Below are 24,196 nucleotides of genomic sequence, written 5' to 3'. Positions count from 1 at the left end.
TGCAACTACAAGGTAACCCTTTGTTTACAGCACAACCAAAAAAATTTAGTTACGTATAATAAACTGATCAAGATAAGATCATTCGTTGGAGATTACCCAACCAGGGGGAGATGGAAACAGCTCAATATACTCTGGTATATCTCTTAAAGATCTTACGCCTTGCTCATTGAATTCGAACACGAGAATGCTTTCGTATTCATACGAGTTAGATCCTCCCCACAAGTCCATGAAGATTATAGAGTTAGCTCTAAATCCCGGAATCTCAGTAGCCAAGCATGAGAAGGTGCAATAGTGCTCTAAGAACAAGACGCGACCATCCATATCTTTGATAAGCCCCATCAGTTCTACATAAGGAGGAAGAACAGAGAAAGAGCAGCAAGTGGGGATCGAGAAGAGAACACGTGCGAGTGAACGAAGACTTTTTCTATATAAACATTGTAAAAACGGAGTTGGATGTTATGTTGTTTGTTGTGGAAACAGAGTCGTATGTGACTTTGAGGAGGCGGTTATGATCTAGCTGCGTTTAGAGCCCTTTCCGTTACCAATTATAAACAGTTCATTTAGATAATAAAGGAAGAGTTTTTTTCAAATCAATTGGTGTGTCGTGATCTCGGGGTGAAACTAGTCTTTTTTAGGTCTCTTATGTGCACTTATGCAATGAATATATGCAAACCAGCAAACAGAGACATAAGCAATGATATGATCGGGTGGAAGAGGTTTCAATTCTCTTATGCAGTTGTAGTATAAGAGATGTCAATCCATAAAGTGTGTGATGTGCATGCAATCAGAGTATGAACAGTAATCCAAGTTAAGCCAAGTATGAAAGTGGTTTTGGTGAAACAGTTTGATGAAATAAATGTAAATGCAGAAAGTAAAATGCTTGAAACAGAAATTAAATGCAAGTAAACAAAGTAAGCAATGCTGAAATTAAACCAACATAATTAAAAGCAGTAGATAAAACAGTAAAAGTGCAGAACTGAATATAAAGGAACAACCCGAATGTGCTCGATCAAGTACTCGACCGTGTGACTGGTCGAGTGACTAGGTCGAGTGGGTTTTAACGAAGAACAGATGCAATCTTGACAAACTTAAACTGAAACAAATGCAATGAAACAGGATAATATTCGATAAGTAAACAAGCAAATGACAAAGAAGGCTTCTAGAGATGGATTCATGGGCTAGTGTTCAGGCTGTGGCTATCTAAACTGGTCAACAAACCTCAATCAAACATGAGCTATCTCTAGACAATGATCTTAATGACTCACTAATCCACTCTCATGACAGAAGTGATCAAGTTACAGTAACATCCTAACCCAATTCTCATTGGTGAAACCATACTGAACAGACATTAAGAACCAGACCGTTACTTGTCAAAAACCACCTTGTGCAACCAATCTCTTGGGACAAGCATGATAATCTCCAGTGATGGCTTTATCTAACAATCTAGACATTGGTGTGATGCTAGGAAGCTTAAGATCTGCTCTTACCCTCTCATATATAAGAACAGCTTAGAGCACACCCAACCTAGAAGAGATATTTAAACAAGCAAGCTTGACCATTCCAGACTACCATAGCCCTAAACCAGCCTAATCCATCTCCAGAATCCTAACTCACTACTCAGATGAACAAAACATGATGATGATGAACATAAACCCACAAAATGATGAAACTAGCATGATAAGCAAGATGAGATGATGAACAACAACTTAATATAAAGAAGCAAGCTCAGATTCTCAATACACTGAAAGTTATGGAACTTACAAAGTATAGAAATCTGAGAAAAACTGTAAATAAAAGGTGCAAAGCAGTAAATAAATCCTAAAACCCCTTAAGGGGTAAGAACTAGGTTTTTTGGTGGCTACAAAGACTTTTTTGGCTAAAGAGTGTTTTTTTTTGCGGCCATGGGGTACAAAGAGTATATATAGTGGGGGAAAGAAGCCCTGATTTGGCTACCAGAAAAAATACCAAGGCGGCTCGATGTACTCGACCAAATGTGGTCGAGTGGCCGTGGTCGAGTGGTCATCCTTCTGCTTCCCACCGGTCGAGTCTTGAGTTCCACACGGTCGAGTGCTTCAGAGTCAGACGGTCGAGTGCTTCAGAGTCAGACGGTCGAGTGCATGGTTGAATAGGTGGTCGAGTGCTCCATGCTTTGTTGGTTTTCTCCTTGATCCATCTCCTATCCGCTCCATTGATTGCACTCTTCTCATCCCAGATGCTATTTCCATGCTTCTTGAGTCCAATTCACCTGTTTAAACAAGAAACAATGCAAATCCTACTCTAATGCATAAACAGTCTTTAAACTATATGAAAGTGACAAAATAGGCTAATAAAACATGTAAAAGATGTAAATAAACAGTGCTGAGGCTCCTTTTTTCTTACTTGTTTCCCAAGTCATAAAGCTTTTTACTAGACTCTTCTTTTCTTTCTTTCTTTTCTTTGACGAGAACCTTATTTGAAACTTTTACTACACCCTATTCTTTCACTTAGAGCTTGAATTTACTTTATAACACTTCCCTCCTAAGGACTTTACCCTTTTCTTTCTCTTTTCACTCTTTTCTTTTCTTTTTGAACACACCAAGTCCCAAACCCAGAATTTAAACCACCTAGTCCTATCTAGTTTGAAAAATGCAAACTAGAACTACACAAGGCTTTATTCTTGTCAGTTCAAACCTAACACTTTCTACCAAGCTCAATCCCAAGATAGGCCTCACACACACAAGAATAAACATGGCTTGAAAGAAAGATTGGTTATGGGTGGGGAAAACTGATTCAATGATGAAATCAGCTACTTGGATCAACAAGAGTGGTAAAAATGGGAAAGATGATCCAAATATATACAAAGTATCCATGAGTTTAAATCATTGCACAAACTGATATTTAAAAATCAATATTAGGTTCTTGTAAATAGGAAATGACTTCAAATCACAACATGCTTCAGTTTAGACAGAATGCAATATAGGAATTCTAGACTTGGTTCAATCTTATGTTTCTAGCCACTCAACTAGCATCAAAGTACTATTAACTTGGGCATTGATCCTAGTTTAGTGAATTCAAACAGTGTTAACAAGGCTAAACTCATCATTGATCCCCAATGCAAATATGAAACAATCCTATATGAAACATGCTAACAAGATCCTAATATGCAATGCAAACTACATTTTGTTTTTTTTCTATGCCTTAGATGCAATGAAAATATTAATGAGGAATTAAAAATAAGAAAACAACAAACTATGTTAAATGCTGTCTTAAACTCTCCCCCAAACTTAAATTACTCAGTACCTTGTGTAATAAAAATTTGAAAGAGAATTTAAGAACTGAAATAGAGAAAACATTCAACTAAGTGGTATAAACAGTGGATAAGGTGAAATTGGTACCTCAAGGGTTATTGAAGAAGCTATCCACATCTTCAGCCATGCTGTCATATGTGTAGCTTGAGCTTTGGGCTTGATTCTGACTTGTTGAAGGAGATGGTGGATACTCGACTATGGCGCCGGACATGCACTCGATCGAGTGCTCAGTCGAGTGACTCGGTCGAGTGACTGGTCGAGTTGGGAAGTGCTGTCCTTGCTGCCCAAAATATTGTTGCATGAGTGCATGGTCCATGAAGTACTGTGGTGGGAAAGGAGGGTAAGCTTGGCTATAGGGGTAAGGTGGATAACCCTTAGGAGCTGGGAAGCCGTATTGAGGCATGGAGAAGTCCCTGGCCGTGTGCATTGGAGGCACTCGGTCGAGTGTCGGTTCGAGTGCACTGGTCGAGTGCCTCGAAATGGGCTGTTCTGCGCGGATTGTACCTCTTCTCCTTAGTGATGGCTCAAATGACGATGCTCTGGAAGGCTCCAAAGTGTTTCCAGCTCTAGATAGTACCCTGGTTGAGCTGCTCCTTCTCAATTGCTCAGCTGGTGCTGGGGATGTGTTTCCACTCTTCAATTCAGCAATTTCCTTTTTCATACCCTTGAAGGACTTGGACATCTTAGCCAACTTCTTCTTCAGCTTCTCAGTTGTCTTACCATGCCACTTGTTCCACTTTTGGAGTAGTGTCACCCTCTTGGCTATCTCTCTTACTCCTCTACTATCTCTTGGTTGAGGCTCATAGTATTCAAAGTAGAACTGTTCTTCCCCATCAGCCATATCAACATCACCAGTTTGTTCTTTAACATAAGGGGCTGATCCATCAAACAGTAGCTCAGCTGCTGGCCAAAAGTCAATGTTGAGCCCTTGACTTATTGATGTAGCTCCTTGGTTTGGCAACACAAATTGAGCCTTGCCTACTGTTTGGTGGTCAAAATTGAACAGGTACTTCCCATGATGCTTCTCCTTGGAAAGAATGAGAGTGGAGGTGAGATATGGGATGTCAATCCATCTTGACTTGGTCTTTTCACCTCTAAGTGGGACATTTGCAGCTTTAAGTATTGGAGTAATGATGCCTCCAATGGTTAGGACTCTAGTTGAGCCCCTCTTGTGTAGCTTGCTGACCGAACTTCTGTAGTAGGTTATTTGGTCAATGAGGACCATGGCAAAGTCAGTTGGGACCCTACTCCCATAGATTGTGACTCCTCAGCTTGTGATGGTTCCTCACCTGGCCTCTTTTCTCTTGAAATGTTCCTCCTATGCTCAAAAAAATCGAACACCAATTCGACTTCCTCCTCACTCATTACCCAGTCTTCTTCCTCAGGTTGATTCTGCCGCATTCTCCTACTCGAAGAGCCACTCGACCTACCACTCGACCGTGTGCATGGTCGAGTCCCAGGACGCGTGTCTTCCCCAGCTTCTCTTGGATTATAAGGCACCTTTTGGAGCTCAGGAAAGCTGGCAGCTACAAGCTTAGTGGCTGCTCGGCGAACAACAGCTCTCTCTTGTGAAGTCATTTCAAAAGAAACTTGGAAGAACAAACTCAAAACTCAAAAACAATAGGTTAGTGAACCAACAAGATAGAAAGAAATGAAGTTTTAGCTTTTAAAAGAGACTTCTAACAAGAATTTGAAATGTTTATGCAAATGAGAGAGTGTGGAGAGCTTCTAACAAGAGGTGGAGGGGACAAAGAGACGAGGGTGGAGCGTGTATACCATTCAAATTCAAAATTGGAATCTTTGACTCACTTTGGCACATGCTCGACCCTACCACTCGATCCCACGTGGTCGAGTGCTTCACCAAATTTGAATTTCAAAATTGTTTCTCCCTCCATTCGATCGAGTGGGCAAAGAGAACTAATCCAGTGGGCCTGGCCTCGATTGGGCACTCGATCGTGTGCTCCTTAGTGGGCTGGTCGAGTGGCCTTGAAATTCCTTCCCCATGAGTCCAAACTCACTTAAGTCCATGTACAAGCCTCATATAAAAGCCTATTCAAAACAAACATAAAAGAAAAACATCAAAAACACAAGGGAATTAAACTTATATACAAAGATACCTTAGGGACTTCCTCCCTAGTGAGCTTGTTTAAAGTCATTCAGCTTGACTTTTGGTTCCTTCTTAAACTGGGTTTGGAGACCAGAGAGGTGATGAGGTCCCCCTGGTTCAAATTGGTCACCATGGTCCTTGTTGTTGGTCGAAACAGTCACTACACTTGAAGCTTGTTTACTCTTGATCTTGAGTCTTGGTCTTGCCTTCTTCAAAGTCTTTTTGTTGAGCCTTACTTGGAGATCTTTCACCAAGTTAGTCAATTCTTGAACAAAAACCTTGAGCTTTTCAACTGATTCCTCATGAGAAGAGAGCTGAGCTTTTGCAGTTTTTACTTCTCTTGAGACCTCATAGTCACTCCTGTCCTTAACAGCAAAAGGTTGACCCTTGATGGAGGGCAAGTTGGTTGGGTTATTGATATCAAATTTCATGGTTAAACCCTCAGCTATGTTCAAGGTTACCAGTCCTTCTTTAACATCAATGACAGCTCCAGCAGTGGCTAGGAATGGTCTCCCTAGGATGATAGGATCTTGTAGCTCCTTATCCATCTCTATAACCACAAAATTAGTAGGAATTCTGGCCTTTCCTATCTTGACTAGTAAGCTTTCCAATTTCCCAACCACCTCCTTATCTGATCCATCAGCTAGACTTATGTGGAGGTTACTAGACTTGAATTCAGTATGCCCAAGTTTTTGTGCTACAAAATAAGGCATTACACTAATAGATGCTCCCAGATCACACAAGCACTTCTTGAAGTGTAGATAGCTAAAGGAGCAAGGCAAATTGAATGGACATGGATCTTCAAGTTTGGTTGGGATGATAATTCCCTCAATCTCCTCAAGATCCTTCTTGTCCTGATTCTGAGCTTTCTTCTTGGACATCTCAAGTAGCATATTTTGGTAGAGAGGATATGGAGTATACTGTTCCAAAGCAGGTCCTCTCTCTTCTTCTTTGAATGCAATGACAACCTCTTCTTTCAAAGCCATCACTTCCTTCCTTTCAATTATCTCCCTGAGTTCCTTCAGCCTTTGTGCTTTGAAATGTCCTGGGAATGGCAGAGGTGGTTTATAAGCTGGAGGAATGGACTTGGTAGGTTTAACAGACTCGGTGGGGTCTACCCGACCATTGGCTCGATCAGGCAGTCGATCGAGTGCACGATCGTGTGCTAAATCGAGTGCACCGTCGAGTGCCTTCTCTTCTTGGTATCCTGCTTCATTCTGAGCTGAAACTTGTTGAATACCCTCCCCATCTTGAACCTCATTGTCCCCAGTGATATCATCCTCTGTAACATAGATAGCCTTGGCAGTGAACTCCCTTGAGTTTTGAATTGCTTTTCCAGGTAGTTGATTAGGCTTTGGAGCTGAAATAGAAGCCATAGTGCTCTCCATGAATTTAACTTTTGAGTTAAGGCTTTCAAACTTGATGTTCAGGTCATTATAAGTGGAATCTATTCTCTGGTTGATCTCAGCAAACTTCTTGGAGGTCTCCATTTGACCAGTGGCTTGGTTAAGCAACAGCTGCTGCATCAAAGTTCTTAAGTCTGGTTCCTGGGCTTGGGTGGTCTGAAACCCTGGTGGGGGACACATTTGACCCTGGAAACCTTGGTTCTGTTGTTTAGGCACATAATTGTGCTGTTGCTGTGCTTGTTGTGGTGGATAGACTTGGTCCTGTGGATTTGCCACATTTGTACTCCTATAAGACAGATTGTTGTTCTTGAACTGGTTGTAGGGCTTGAAACCTCCTTGGTTCTGGATGTAACATAGCTCAGCTACCTCATTCTCCCCATCTTGATTTGTTGTGTCCTCCTCAGCAAGAAAGTGAATGTTCTTCTGTTGACTGAGCAGAATCTTATCTAACTTCTCATTCACAATCTTCAGATCCTTCTTGTATTTCTCATCTGGGGCTGAATCCACAAATATGACAGTTCTATCATAGTCTTCATTATAGTTTCCATCTGACTGGGCCAAGTTTTCTACCAGTTCCCATCCTTCATCCACATCTTTGTTGAGAAAGTTCCCATTGGATGCAGTGTCCAGCAACATTCTGATCTTTGGTAGAACTCCTCTGTATAGGGTGCTAACTAGGGACTCATTGCTGAACCCATGGTGTGGACACTGAGTTTGATAACCCTTAAACCTTTCCCAAGCTTCACAGAAAGTTTCATTGTTCTTCTGTGCAAAACCAGAAATCTCATTCTTCAACCTTGCTGTCCTTGCATTGGAGAAGAACTTGGCTAAGAAGGCTTTCTTGCATCCATCCCATGTGGTGATGGCTTTTGTTGGTAAGGTCTTCTCCAACAAGTGAGCCTTGTCTCCAAGTGAAAAAGGAAACAATCTGAGCTTGAAACTGTCTTCACTTACACCATTGATCTTGGTTAGGCTACAAAGCCTGTCAAATTCATCAAGGTGGTATAAAGGATCTTCCATTGGTAGACCATGGAACTTGTTTGACTGAATCATTGTGATGAACCCACTTTTGATTTCAAAATTATTGTTTGCAACTGCAGGAGGAACTGTTCCTGCTCTTTGTGTATGAGTATTTGGAGCATCTCCTGCTCCAATTTGTCTTGGTCTTTGAATAGGTGGATCCATTAGGAGCTGTTGCTCTTGTTCTTGAAGGATCCTGGTTTTCTGCTGTCTCAAGTCCCTTGGTAGGCGATTGATGTGATGTATATACTTCTGTAAGTTCTGATTCCCCTTTGATCTTGTCTGCATCAACTAACTCGACCAACTGCTCGGACTGACACTCGATCGTGTGCTGGCTCGAGTTGCTTGGTCGATTTGCGAACTGACTGACTTGTACTTGATCACTGAGTCGAAGGACACTCGATCGAGTGGGTTTTAACGAAGAACAGATGAAATCTTGACAAACTTAAACTGAAACAAATGCAATGAAACAGGATAATATGCGATAAGTAAACAATCAAATGACAAAGAAGGCTTCTAAAGATGGATTCATGGGCTAGTGTTCAGGCTGTGGCTATCTAAACTGGTCAACAAACCTCAATCAAACATGAGCTATCTCTAGACAATGATCTTAATGACTCACTAATCCACTCTCATGACAGAAGTGATCAAGTTACAGTAACATCCTAACCCAATTCTCATTGGTGAAACCATACTGAACAGACATTAAGAACCAGACCGTTACTTGTCAAAAACCACCTTGTGCAACCAATCTCTTGGGACAAGCATGATAATCTCCAGTGATGGCTTTATCTAATAACTTAGATATTGGTGTGATGCTAGGAAGCTTAAGATCTGCTCTTACCCTCTCATATANCAATCTAGACATTGGTGTGATGCTAGGAAGCTTAAGATCTGCTCTTACCCTCTCATATATAAGAACAGCTTAGAGCACACCCAACCTAGAAGAGATATTTAAACAAGCAAGCTTGACCATTCCAGACTACCATAGCCCTAAACCAGCCTAATCCATCTCCAGAATCCTAACTCACTACTCAGATGAACAAAACATGATGATGATGAACATAAACCCACAAAATGATGAAACTAGCATGATAAGCAAGATGAGATGATGAACAACAACTTAATATAAAGAAGCAAGCTCAGATTCTCAATACACTGAAAGTTATGGAACTTACAAAGTATAGAAATCTGAGAAAAACTGTAAATAAAAGGTTCAAAGCAGTAAATAAATCCTAAAACCCCTTAAGGGGTAAGAACTAGGTTTTTTGGTGGCTACAAAGACTTTTTTGGCTAAAGAGTGTTTTTTTTGCGGCCATGGGGTACAAAGAGTATATATAGTGGGGGAAAGAAGCCCTGATTTGGCTACCAGAAAAAATACCAAGGCGGCTCGATGTACTCGACCAAATGTGGTCGAGTGGCCGTGGTCGAGTGGTCATCCTTCTGCTTCCCACCGGTCGAGTCTTGAGTTCCACACGGTCGAGTGCTTCAGAGTCAGACGGTCGAGTGCTTCAGAGTCAGACGGTCGAGTGAATGGTTGAATAGGTGGTCGAGTGCTCCATGCTTTGTTGGTTTTCTCCTTGATCCATCTCCTATCCGCTCCATTGATTGCACTCTTCTCATCCCAGATGCTATTTCCATGCTTCTTGAGTCCAATTCACCTGTTTAAACAAGAAACAATGCAAATCCTACTCTAATGCATAAACAGTCTTTAAACTATATGAAAGTGACAAAATAGGCTAATAAAACATGTAAAAGATGTAAATAAACAGTGCTGAGGCTCCTTTTTTCTTACTTGTTTCCCAAGTCATAAAGCTTTTTACTAGACTCTTCTTTTCTTTCTTTCTTTTCTTTGACGAGAACCTTATTTGAAACTTTTACTACACCCTATTCTTTCACTTAGAGCTTGAATTTACTTTATAACACTTCCCTCCTAAGGACTTTACCCTTTTCTTTCTCTTTTCACTCTTTTCTTTTCTTTTTGAACACACCAAGTCCCAAACCCAGAATTTAAACCACCTAGTCCTATCTAGTTTGAAAAATGCAAACTAGAACTACACAAGGCTTTATTCTTGTCAGTTCAAACCTAACACTTTCTACCAAGCTCAATCCCAAGATAGGCCTCACACACACAAGAATAAACATGGCTTGAAAGAAAGATTGGTTATGGGTGGGGAAAACTGATTCAATGATGAAATCAGCTACTTGGATCAACAAGAGTGGTAAAAATGGGAAAGATGATCCAAATATATACAAAGTATCCATGAGTTTAAATCATTGCACAAACTGATATTTAAAAATCAATATTAGGTTCTTGTAAATAGGAAATGACTTCAAATCACAACATGCTTCAGTTTAGACAGAATGCAATATAGGAATTCTAGACTTGGTTCAATCTTATGTTTCTAGCCACTCAACTAGCATCAAAGTACTATTAACTTGGGCATTGATCCTAGTTTAGTGAATTCAAACAGTGTTAACAAGGCTAAACTCATCATTGATCCCCAATGCAAATATGAAACAATCCTATATGAAACATGCTAACAAGATCCTAATATGCAATGCAAACTACATTTTGTTTTTTTTCTATGCCTTAGATGCAATGAAAANCCCTTAAGGGGTAAGAACTAGGTTTTTTGGTGGCTACAAAGACTTTTTTGGCTAAAGAGTGTTTTTTTTTGCGGCCATGGGGTACAAAGAGTATATATAGTGGGGGAAAGAAGCCCTGATTTGGCTACCAGAAAAAATACCAAGGCGGCTCGATGTACTCGACCAAATGTGGTCGAGTGGCCGTGGTCGAGTGGTCATCCTTCTGCTTCCCACCGGTCGAGTCTTGAGTTCCACACGGTCGAGTGCTTCAGAGTCAGACGGTCGAGTGCTTCAGAGTCAGACGGTCGAGTGAATGGTTGAATAGGTGGTCGAGTGCTCCATGCTTTGTTGGTTTTCTCCTTGATCCATCTCCTATCCGCTCCATTGATTGCACTCTTCTCATCCCAGATGCTATTTCCATGCTTCTTGAGTCCAATTCACCTGTTTAAACAAGAAACAATGCAAATCCTACTCTAATGCATAAACAGTCTTTAAACTATATGAAAGTGACAAAATAGGCTAATAAAACATGTAAAAGATGTAAATAAACAGTGCTGAGGCTCCTTTTTTCTTACTTGTTTCCCAAGTCATAAAGCTTTTTACTAGACTCTTCTTTTCTTTCTTTCTTTTCTTTGACGAGAACCTTATTTGAAACTTTTACTACACCCTATTCTTTCACTTAGAGCTTGAATTTACTTTATAACACTTCCCTCCTAAGGACTTTACCCTTTTCTTTCTCTTTTCACTCTTTTCTTTTCTTTTTGAACACACCAAGTCCCAAACCCAGAATTTAAACCACCTAGTCCTATCTAGTTTGAAAAATGCAAACTAGAACTACACAAGGCTTTATTCTTGTCAGTTCAAACCTAACACTTTCTACCAAGCTCAATCCCAAGATAGGCCTCACACACACAAGAATAAACATGGCTTGAAAGAAAGATTGGTTATGGGTGGGGAAAACTGATTCAATGATGAAATCAGCTACTTGGATCAACAAGAGTGGTAAAAATGGGAAAGATGATCCAAATATATACAAAGTATCCATGAGTTTAAATCATTGCACAAACTGATATTTAAAAATCAATATTAGGTTCTTGTAAATAGGAAATGACTTCAAATCACAACATGCTTCAGTTTAGACAGAATGCAATATAGGAATTCTAGACTTGGTTCAATCTTATGTTTCTAGCCACTCAACTAGCATCAAAGTACTATTAACTTGGGCATTGATCCTAGTTTAGTGAATTCAAACAGTGTTAACAAGGCTAAACTCATCATTGATCCCCAATGCAAATATGAAACAATCCTATATGAAACATGCTAACAAGATCCTAATATGCAATGCAAACTACATTTTGTTTTTTTTCTATGCCTTAGATGCAATGAAAATATTAATGAGGAATTAAAAATAAGAAAACAACAAACTATGTTAAATGCTGTCTTAAACTCTCCCCCAAACTTAAATTACTCAGTACCTTGTGTAATAAAAATTTGAAAGAGAATTTAAGAACTGAAATAGAGAAAACATTCAACTAAGTGGTATAAACAGTGGATAAGGTGAAATTGGTACCTCAAGGGTTATTGAAGAAGCTATCCACATCTTCAGCCATGCTGTCATATGTGTAGCTTGAGCTTTGGGCTTGATTCTGACTTGTTGAAGGAGATGGTGGATACTCGACTATGGCGCCGGACATGCACTCGATCGAGTGCTCAGTCGAGTGACTCGGTCGAGTGACTGGTCGAGTTGGGAAGTGCTGTCCTTGCTGCCCAAAATATTGTTGCATGAGTGCATGGTCCATGAAGTACTGTGGTGGGAAAGGAGGGTAAGCTTGGCTATAGGGGTAAGGTGGATAACCCTTAGGAGCTGGGAAGCCGTATTGAGGCATGGAGAAGTCCCTGGCCGTGTGCATTGGAGGCACTCGGTCGAGTGTCGGTTCGAGTGCACTGGTCGAGTGCCTCGAAATGGGCTGTTCTGCGCGGATTGTACCTCTTCTCCTTAGTGATGGCTCAAATGACGATGCTCTGGAAGGCTCCAAAGTGTTTCCAGCTCTAGATAGTACCCTGGTTGAGCTGCTCCTTCTCAATTGCTCAGCTGGTGCTGGGGATGTGTTTCCACTCTTCAATTCAGCAATTTCCTTTTTCATACCCTTGAAGGACTTGGACATCTTAGCCAACTTCTTCTTCAGCTTCTCAGTTGTCTTACCATGCCACTTGTTCCACTTTTGGAGTAGTGTCACCCTCTTGGCTATCTCTCTTACTCCTCTACTATCTCTTGGTTGAGGCTCATAGTATTCAAAGTAGAACTGTTCTTCCCCATCAGCCATATCAACATCACCAGTTTGTTCTTTAACATAAGGGGCTGATCCATCAAACAGTAGCTCAGCTGCTGGCCAAAAGTCAATGTTGAGCCCTTGACTTATTGATGTAGCTCCTTGGTTTGGCAACACAAATTGAGCCTTGCCTACTGTTTGGTGGTCAAAATTGAACAGGTACTTCCCATGATGCTTCTCCTTGGAAAGAATGAGAGTGGAGGTGAGATATGGGATGTCAATCCATCTTGACTTGGTCTTTTCACCTCTAAGTGGGACATTTGCAGCTTTAAGTATTGGAGTAATGATGCCTCCAATGGTTAGGACTCTAGTTGAGCCCCTCTTGTGTAGCTTGCTGACCGAACTTCTGTAGTAGGTTATTTGGTCAATGAGGACCATGGCAAAGTCAGTTGGGACCCTACTCCCATAGATTGTGACTCCTCAGCTTGTGATGGTTCCTCACCTGGCCTCTTTTCTCTTGAAATGTTCCTCCTATGCTCAAAAAAATCGAACACCAATTCGACTTCCTCCTCACTCATTACCCAGTCTTCTTCCTCAGGTTGATTCTGCCGCATTCTCCTACTCGAAGAGCCACTCGACCTACCACTCGACCGTGTGCATGGTCGAGTCCCAGGACGCGTGTCTTCCCCAGCTTCTCTTGGATTATAAGGCACCTTTTGGAGCTCAGGAAAGCTGGCAGCTACAAGCTTAGTGGCTGCTCGGCGAACAACAGCTCTCTCTTGTGAAGTCATTTCAAAAGAAACTTGGAAGAACAAACTCAAAACTCAAAAACAATAGGTTAGTGAACCAACAAGATAGAAAGAAATGAAGTTTTAGCTTTTAAAAGAGACTTCTAACAAGAATTTGAAATGTTTATGCAAATGAGAGAGTGTGGAGAGCTTCTAACAAGAGGTGGAGGGGACAAAGAGACGAGGGTGGAGCGTGTATACCATTCAAATTCAAAATTGGAATCTTTGACTCACTTTGGCACATGCTCGACCCTACCACTCGATCCCACGTGGTCGAGTGCTTCACCAAATTTGAATTTCAAAATTGTTTCTCCCTCCATTCGATCGAGTGGGCAAAGAGAACTAATCCAGTGGGCCTGGCCTCGATTGGGCACTCGATCGTGTGCTCCTTAGTGGGCTGGTCGAGTGGCCTTGAAATTCCTTCCCCATGAGTCCAAACTCACTTAAGTCCATGTACAAGCCTCATATAAAAGCCTATTCAAAACAAACATAAAAGAAAAACATCAAAAACACAAGGGAATTAAACTTATATACAAAGATACCTTAGGGACTTCCTCCCTAGTGAGCTTGTTTAAAGTCATTCAGCTTGACTTTTGGTTCCTTCTTAAACTGGGTTTGGAGACCAGAGAGGTGATGAGGTCCCCCTGGTTCAAATTGGTCACCATGGTCCTTGTTGTTGGTCGAAACAGTCACTACACTTGAAGCTTGTTTACTCTTGATCTTGAGTCTTGGTCTTGCCTTCTTCAAAGTCTTTTTGTTGAGCCTTACTTGGAGATCTTTCACCAAGTTAGTCAATTCTTGAACAAAAACCTTGAGCTTTTCAACTGATTCCTCATGAGAAGAGAGCTGAGCTTTTGCAGTTTTTACTTCTCTTGAGACCTCATAGTCACTCCTGTCCTTAACAGCAAAAGGTTGACCCTTGATGGAGGGCAAGTTGGTTGGGTTATTGATATCAAATTTCATGGTTAAACCCTCAGCTATGTTCAAGGTTACCAGTCCTTCTTTAACATCAATGACAGCTCCAGCAGTGGCTAGGAATGGTCTCCCTAGGATGATAGGATCTTGTAGCTCCTTATCCATCTCTATAACCACAAAATTAGTAGGAATTCTGGCCTTTCCTATCTTGACTAGTAAGCTTTCCAATTTCCCAACCACCTCCTTATCTGATCCATCAGCTAGACTTATGTGGAGGTTACTAGACTTGAATTCAGTATGCCCAAGTTTTTGTGCTACAAAATAAGGCATTACACTAATAGATGCTCCCAGATCACACAAGCACTTCTTGAAGTGTAGATAGCTAAAGGAGCAAGGCAAATTGAATGGACATGGATCTTCAAGTTTGGTTGGGATGATAATTCCCTCAATCTCCTCAAGATCCTTCTTGTCCTGATTCTGAGCTTTCTTCTTGGACATCTCAAGTAGCATATTTTGGTAGAGAGGATATGGAGTATACTGTTCCAAAGCAGGTCCTCTCTCTTCTTCTTTGAATGCAATGACAACCTCTTCTTTCAAAGCCATCACTTCCTTCCTTTCAATTATCTCCCTGAGTTCCTTCAGCCTTTGTGCTTTGAAATGTCCTGGGAATGGCAGAGGTGGTTTATAAGCTGGAGGAATGGACTTGGTAGGTTTAACAGACTCGGTGGGGTCTACCCGACCATTGGCTCGATCAGGCAGTCGATCGAGTGCACGATCGTGTGCTAAATCGAGTGCACCGTCGAGTGCCTTCTCTTCTTGGTATCCTGCTTCATTCTGAGCTGAAACTTGTTGAATACCCTCCCCATCTTGAACCTCATTGTCCCCAGTGATATCATCCTCTGTAACATAGATAGCCTTGGCAGTGAACTCCCTTGAGTTTTGAATTGCTTTTCCAGGTAGTTGATTAGGCTTTGGAGCTGAAATAGAAGCCATAGTGCTCTCCATGAATTTAACTTTTGAGTTAAGGCTTTCAAACTTGATGTTCAGGTCATTATAAGTGGAATCTATTCTCTGGTTGATCTCAGCAAACTTCTTGGAGGTCTCCATTTGACCAGTGGCTTGGTTAAGCAACAGCTGCTGCATCAAAGTTCTTAAGTCTGGTTCCTGGGCTTGGGTGGTCTGAAACCCTGGTGGGGGACACATTTGACCCTGGTAACCTTGGTTCTGTTGTTTAGGCACATAATTGTGCTGTTGCTGTGCTTGTTGTGGTGGATAGACTTGGTCCTGTGGATTTGCCACATTTGTACTCCTATAAGACAGATTGTTGTTCTTGAACTGGTTGTAGGGCTTGAAACCTCCTTGGTTCTGGATGTAACATAGCTCAGCTACCTCATTCTCCCCATCTTGATTTGTTGTGTCCTCCTCAGCAAGAAAGTGAATGTTCTTCTGTTGACTGAGCAGAATCTTATCTAACTTCTCATTCACAATCTTCAGATCCTTCTTGTATTTCTCATCTGGGGCTGAATCCACAAATATGACAGTTCTATCATAGTCTTCATTATAGTTTCCATCTGACTGGGCCAAGTTTTCTACCAGTTCCCATCCTTCATCCACATCTTTGTTGAGAAAGTTCCCATTGGATGCAGTGTCCAGCAACATTCTGATCTTTGGTAGAACTCCTCTGTATAGGGTGCTAACTAGGGACTCATTGCTGAACCCATGGTGTGGACACTGAGTTTGATAACCCTTAAACCTTTCCCAAGCTTCACAGAAAGTTTCATTGTTCTTCTGTGCAAAACCAGAAATCTCATTCTTCAACCTTGCTGTCCTTGCATTGGAGAAGAACTTGGCTAAGAAGGCTTTCTTGCATCCATCCCATGTGGTGATGGCTTTTGTTGGTAAGGTCTTCTCCAACAAGTGAGCCTTGTCTCCAAGTGAAAAAGGAAACAATCTGAGCTTGAAACTGTCTTCACTTACACCATTGATCTTGGTTAGGCTACAAAGCCTGTCAAATTCATCAAGGTGGTATAAAGGATCTTCCATTGGTAGACCATGGAACTTGTTTGACTGAATCATTGTGATGAACCCACTTTTGATTTCAAAATTATTGTTTGCAACTGCAGGAGGAACTGTTCCTGCTCTTTGTGTATGAGTATTTGGAGCATCTCCTGCTCCAATTTGTCTTGGTCTTTGAATAGGTGGATCCATTAGGAGCTGTTGCTCTTGTTCTTGAAGGATCCTGGTTTTCTGCTGTCTCAAGTCCCTTGGTAGGCGATTGATGTGATGTATATACTTCTGTAAGTTCTGATTCCCCTTTGATCTTGTCTGCATCAACTAACTCGACCAACTGCTCGGACTGACACTCGATCGTGTGCTGGCTCGAGTTGCTTGGTCGATTTGCGAACTGACTGACTTGTACTTGATCACTGAGTCGAAGGACACTCGATCGAGTGGGTTTTAACGAAGAACAGATGAAATCTTGACAAACTTAAACTGAAACAAATGCAATGAAACAGGATAATATGCGATAAGTAAACAATCAAATGACAAAGAAGGCTTCTAAAGATGGATTCATGGGCTAGTGTTCAGGCTGTGGCTATCTAAACTGGTCAACAAACCTCAATCAAACATGAGCTATCTCTAGACAATGATCTTAATGACTCACTAATCCACTCTCATGACAGAAGTGATCAAGTTACAGTAACATCCTAACCCAATTCTCATTGGTGAAACCATACTGAACAGACATTAAGAACCAGACCGTTACTTGTCAAAAACCACCTTGTGCAACCAATCTCTTGGGACAAGCATGATAATCTCCAGTGATGGCTTTATCTAACAATCTAGACATTGGTGTGATGCTAGGAAGCTTAAGATCTGCTCTTACCCTCTCATATATAAGAACAGCTTAGAGCACACCCAACCTAGAAGAGATATTTAAACAAGCAAGCTTGACCATTCCAGACTACCATAGCCCTAAACCAGCCTAATCCATCTCCAGAATCCTAACTCACTACTCAGATGAACAAAACATGATGATGATGAACATAAACCCACAAAATGATGAAACTAGCATGATAAGCAAGATGAGATGATGAACAACAACTTAATATAAAGAAGCAAGCTCAGATTCTCAATACACTGAAAGTTATGGAACTTACAAAGTATAGAAATCTGAGAAAAACTGTAAATAAAAGGTTCAAAGCAGTAAATAAATCCTAAAACCCCTTAAGGGGTAAGAACTAGGTTTTTTGGTGGCTACAAAGACTTTTTTGGCTAAAGAGTGTTTTTTTTGCGGCCATGGGGTACAAAGAGTATATATAGTGGGGGAAAGAAGCCCTGATTTGGCTACCAGACAAAATACCAAGGCGGCTCGATGTACTCGACCAAATGTGGTCGAGTGGACGTGGTCGAGTGGTCATCCTTCTGCTTCCCACCGGTCGAGTCTTGAGTTCCACACGGTCGAGTGCTTCAGAGTCAGACGGTCGAGTGCTTCAGAGTCAGACGGTCGAGTGAATGGTTGAATAGGTGGTCGAGTGCTCCATGCTTTGTTGGTTTTCTCCTTGATCCATCTCCTATCCGCTCCATTGATTGCACTCTTCTCATCCCAGATGCTATTTCCATGCTTCTTGAGTCCAATTCACCTGTTTAAACAAGAAGCAATGCAAATGCAATGCAAATCCTACTCTAATGCACAAACAGTCCTTAAACTATATGAAAGTGACAAAATAGGCTAATAAAACATGTAAAAGATTTAAATAAACAGTGGTTAAAAAAGGTGAAATATATACATATCAGGTTGAATCTAACGCAACGGCAAAAAGTTAGGGTTCGCAAAATTGGGGATTTTATCAGCTTATCGAAGAAGACAATCGCAACAATGGTGATGGAGATCAGATTATCTCTGGTGCGCGAGTTAGCAGAAAAGGAACTACACGAAGAATCTTTGGCTGATGTTTACGATCAGTTAGGCAAAATGCGTAAACAAGAAACCAAGTTGGAGACCAAGATTGAATCATTGGGATCACAAATGGGTGCGAAGATCGAGTCTTTAAGCAATGAGATGCGATCGCGTGATAAGAAATTGAAAGATTTGGCTAGGAAATTGGATTTGGTGCTCAGTTCGTAGCCAGGAATTGAAACAACTCGTGAAGTTGGTGGTTCGAGCCATTCGATGTCGTTATAAACCCAAGATCATCGCAATCAGGTACGTTTCTCCAATTCGGAACCTTGCTATAGCAACATTAGGCCTGGGCTTAGGGAAAACTTGATTAAGAACGTGGAAATGCCAATCTTTGATGGAGCTGGAGTCTATGGTTGGATTGCCCGTGTGGAGCGATTCTTTCGCATTGGGGGTTACAACGATGAGGAAAAGCTAGCATTGGTATCATTCAACTTGAGTGGAGAAGCCTTAAGTGGGTATAACTGGGTGGTGAATACAAGACAGTTTGGAAGCTGGGTACAGTTTAAATCGAGTCTGATGTTGAGGTTTGGAAATTTGAAGATCAGAGGACCAAGTCAGAGCTTGTTCTGTATCAAACAAATTGGATCAGTAGCTGACTACATACAGAGATTTGAAGATTTATCATCACAAGTTAATGGTCTTGACGGACAGAAGTTAGAAGGAATATTTTTGAATGGGCTAACACAAGAAATTAAGGAGCTAGTTCATATGCAAAAGCCATGCAATTTAGATGAGATGGTAGCAGAAGCTAGAGCTATGGAGTCAAGCATCATGAGGAGAGTAATTAAGAAGGAACTAATGATAGCCAACAAGGAAAATCTTGGTGCTGACAACAAAGGGAATGCTCTCCATAACACTAATACTTGGAAGATGAAGACTGTGGTCACAGATCTGATAGTGAACAATGATAAACAAGTCGCTAGAGTAGAGCAAAGACCAAGAAGACACAATACAAATGCAGAATTGGACGAGAAGAGAAGAAAAGGGATCTGTTTTAAATGTGATGCTCCATGGTCTAGAGATCACAAGTGTCCCAACAAGGATTTACGAGTGTTAACAGTGTTTAACGGTTATGAAGTGGAAGTGCTGGATGAGAGTTATGAAGATGAATATACAGAACCAATTGGAGAGTGCATGGCACTTTCGTTTTCTTCATTTAGAGGAATTTCGGGACCAGCTACAACCAAATTAAGAGGATCAGTGGGAAAGGATACGGGGGTGATTATGCTAGATAGTGGAGCAACCCACAATTTTATCTCCCCTGCTGTGGTGAAGAAATTAAAGTTGAAATGCAGAGATGATCCAAACCTAAATGTTAAACTGGGAAATGGTATATTGGTAAATAAATTAGGAGTATGTGAGAAAGTTACTTTCTCTCCTTAGAACCTAGAGTTTACGACTGACTTCATCGCTCTAGAACTTGGGCAGATTGATGTAATATTGGGAGTGTATTGGTTGAGAACCCTTGGTGATTGTAGGGTGAATTGGGAAAAGAATGAGATGTCATTAATTCACCATGGCAAGACTGTTTCTTTGAAGGAAGAATCTGATTTGATGATCAAGAAGATGTCTTTGAAGTCATTGTCAGGTGGTTATGAGATTAAATCAAAAAGAGTGGCAATGGAGCTGTATAACCAACAAGCAAATTCGACAGTGGTTGAGTTGATTGATGATAGCTTCGAAGCAGTGTTGAAGGAGTTTGATGGTGTGTTTGAGGTTCCCACATCTCTACCACCAATAAGAGGACGCAAACACTCTATCTCTCTAGTAAATGGGACCACGACTGTGAGTGTACGTCCTTATCGTTACCCACACGCACAAAAAGAAGTGATGGAGCGAATGGTAAAGGAAATGCTTGATTTCAGTATCATTAGGCCAAGCCACAGTCCATTCTCCAGCCCAATCTTGCTAGTCCGAAAGAAGGATAACAGTTGGCGTTTCTGGGTGGACTATAGAGCACTAAACCAAGATACAGTCCCTGACAAGTTTCTAATACCTATGATAGACCAACTCTTAGATGAGCTTAACGGATCAGTTCTATTCTCGAAGTTGGATTTAAGAGCTGGATATCATCAAATAAGAATGAGGGAGGAGGATGTACCAAAAACAGCATTTAGAACTCACGATGGGCATTATGAGTTTCTTGTGATGCCATTTGGTCTTACAAACGTACCAACAACTTTCCAGGCGTTAATAAATGAAATTTTCAGACCATACCTCAGGAATTCATTCTAGTGTTTTTTGATGACATCTTGGTATACAGTTCTACAATACAACAACGTGTGGAGCATCTGAAGATTGTCATGAAAATATTGGAGGATAATCAGTTGTTTGCAAACAAGAAGAAATGTATGTTTGGTCAAAAGCAAGTAGACTATCTTGGGCATAACATCTCTCAAAAAGGGGTTTCGACAGATGCAGAAAAGACAAGAGCCATGGTGGAATGGGTTACTCCTAAGTCAGTGAAAGAACTGAGGGGATTTCTGGGTTTAACAGGCTATTATCGAAGATTCATCAAAGGTTATGGTGTATTGTCGAGACCTTTAACAGAGCTGTTTAAGAAGGACAGTTTTGGGTGGTCAACAGAAGCTGAAATGGCTTTTGACAATCTTAAAAAGGCAATGTCAACTGCTCCAGTTTTGGCTCTACCAGATTTTGAAGAGGTTTTCACGGTGGAAGCTGATGCTTCGGGTTTTGGCTTAGGTGCCGTTTTGATGCAGAAGAAAAGGCCAATCGCTTATTTTAGTCATGGATTGAATGCTAAAGAAAGAGTCAAACCGGTCTATGAAAGAGAGTTGATGGTCATAGTGTTGTCGATCCAAAAATGGAAGCACTACTTATTTAGGAGGCATTTTGTAGTCCATACAGATCAGAAAAGTCTGAAATTCCTATTGGATCAACGAGAGGTGACTATGGATTACCAAAAATGGTTAATCAAGGTGTTGAATTATGATTTTGACATTGTTTACAAACCAGGAGTGGACAATACAGCAGCGGATGGGTTGTCAAGAATGACACAGCCAGAAGGAGTATTGCTTTCTCATTTGTTGATGGCTTTAACAGTACCTTCGGTGTTGCAGCTTCAAGACATATGTGATGAAGTCGACCACGATGTGGAATTACAGAGAGAAGTACAACACTGTTTAGCCAAGCGATCTACTCACTCGAAGTTTTCAGTGAGGAATGAGAGATTATGGTACAAGAATCGATTGGTAATACCAAAAAATTCCAAGTTCATACCACTGATTTTAAGTGAGTATCATAATGGTTTGCTAGGAGGACACTCGGGTGTGTTAAAAAGTCAAGAGGATTCAACAATCCTTTCATTGGGAGGGCTTACAGGGTGATGTTCAGAAGTATGTGTCAGAGTGTGATACTTGTCAGAGACATAAATACTCAACATTAGCACCAGCTGGTCTACTTCAACCCTTTCCCTTGCCACATCAAGTATGGGAGGATATCTCAATGGATTTTGTGGAGGGTTTTCCTAAATCTCAAGGAAAGAATGTGATTTTGGTGGTAGTTGAGAGGTTGAGCAAGTATGGTCATTTTTTTAGTCTGAAACATCCCTACTCAGCATCTGATGTGGCAAGTTTATTCATCAATGAAGTGGTAAATTACATGGATACCCAGCTTCAATCGTTTCAGAGAGGGGGAATACTTTCTTGAGTGCCTTTTGGAAAGACTGTTTTAAGTTGTCAGGAACTAAACTGAAGTACAGTACAGCTTTTCACCCTCAAACTGATGGGCAAACGAAGGTTTTGAATAGGTGCCTAGAGACCTATCTCAGATGTTTTGCATCGTCTCATCCTAAGACATGGCACCAATACTTATCTTGGGCAGAACTTTGGTATAATTCCACATTTCACACGTCGTTAAAAACCACACCTTTTAAGGTCCTATATGGTCGTGATCCTTCTGCTATAGTACGCTTTGAAGGGCAAGCTACTAAGGTCCCAGAGTTGGAGACAATGATGCAAGAACGTGGTTTAATTCTTTTTCAGATAAAGGGCACCTGATACATGCTCAGCAACTGATGAAAAACAAAGCAGATAAGCATCGAAGAGATATTGAGTATACAATTGCTGATTGGGTTTTTATGAAGTTAAGACCCTATAGGCAATAATCTGTGGCCAAACGAGCTTGTCAGAAATTGGCAGCTAAGTATTATGGTCCGTTTGAAGTAATAGAGAGGGTTGGTAGAGCAACTTATCGGTTACAATTACCACAAGGCTCGAAAATCCACCCAATGTTTCATGTATCGCATATCAAACGTGTGTTGGGCGATCATCAACAGGTTATTCCCTTACCTGAGCTATTCAACGAGTGTGATGAATTGGTCATTGAACCGGAATCGGTATTGGACACTCGTTACAATGCTAATGGAGTGTTGGAAGCGTTAATACATTGGAAAGGTCTACCTGACCATGATAACACTTGGGAAATTATTAAGGAACTACAACAGCAATACCCGGCATTAGCGCTTGAGGACAAGCTGCATTTCGAAAGGGGGGTATTGATAAGCCCCATCAAGTCTACATAAGTAGGAAGAACAGAGAAGGAGCAGCACGTGGGGATCGAGAAGAGAACACATGCGAGTGAATGAAGACTTTTTCTATATAAACATTTACAAAAAAGAGTTGGATGTTATGTTGTTTGTTGTGGAAACAGAGTCGTATGTGACTTTGAGGAGGCGATTATGATCTAGCTCCGTCTAGAGGCCGTTCCGTTATCAATTTTAAACAGTTCATTCAGATAATAAAGGAAGAGTTCTTTTCTTATCAATCTTCCACTTACTACCAATCGTTTCTCTCCTCGTTTAACACTGATATTTTGAACCATATCTTTTTCTCACGGATGTTTGGTATGTGAAAATCATATTTGCTCTTTGTGCACATCTCTACGAGTATGAGTTTAATTTGTCCCCTGACATTACAAGCTGTTTGGAGACATATACTGAATATGAACATAAAACCATATACGCAAAGTGTTAAATGGTGACATTAGAGCGTGCAGATTGAAAATGTTAGTGTCCTTACCCAACGTTTCCTTGTCTTATCACAAGGTCTGGACCGCTAAAATGTATTCACTTCTAGAGTTGGCTCTACCACTATTGTTCTTCCATGGCGATATATAGCGTAAAACTTACCTTTAAACGGAACTATCCCTTCAAAAAATGATTCGGGTGTTATCTCAAGCTCGGTCCAACGCTTATCGACTGACCTATACATGGCGAGACCATTGAATGAGAGTTTCCCTAGAATCATAAATTTGTTTTTCTCTCTGCTTAACCCCATAAAGCCTATACGTTCTTCACATTTTGAAATGCATTCGAATAGTTCAAACCATTCGCTGTAACACGCCACATGTTCTTGCGCTAGCTCAACGATTTGACAATTAAGCAAATCAAGTGAAAGACTTGGATACAAGCATTTATACGCAGAGGAGTTTCTTCTTAAGAACAAACTATGTAGAACTACTTCTCCATTCTCTTTTTCTTGTAGCTTAAACAACCTGGCAGGATCAAATTATCTCATCTATGTATCATCAAGATCCAAGAATAAAATTCAAAAAGTCTATTTATATTTTCTTACCAATATCGAGGACAGTCAAGATAAGGAGACTTAAGAAGGTAAAAACGGCTGCTCAAGATATGACAATCATCACGCCAGAATCAAGGGGAAGAGGACATCTAAGTGATGTCATGTGTCTGAATTTGAGGAGACTAGAGGATCGCCAAAAGGAACAAACTGATCGAAAGTGGATCAGGTCAAAGGGATTGTCGATTTTCACGGAGATCAAGTGGAGAATCTCCTGTGGCAACTCCGACCATTTTCCCATTTTATTCTT

At 40.9% G+C, this 24,196-nt stretch overlaps 1 pseudogene; it reads right to left on the bottom strand.

Annotated features, from left to right (window-relative positions):
* On the bottom strand, positions 79-24,196 carry LOC104709335 (annotated as a pseudogene).

This window comes from Camelina sativa, chromosome 8, assembly GCF_000633955.1.
Source record: "Camelina sativa cultivar DH55 chromosome 8, Cs, whole genome shotgun sequence".
Classification (NCBI taxonomy): domain Eukaryota; kingdom Viridiplantae; phylum Streptophyta; class Magnoliopsida; order Brassicales; family Brassicaceae; genus Camelina; species Camelina sativa.
Note: the sequence above shows the minus strand (reverse complement) of the source record. Positions and strands in the feature narration are given on the sequence as shown.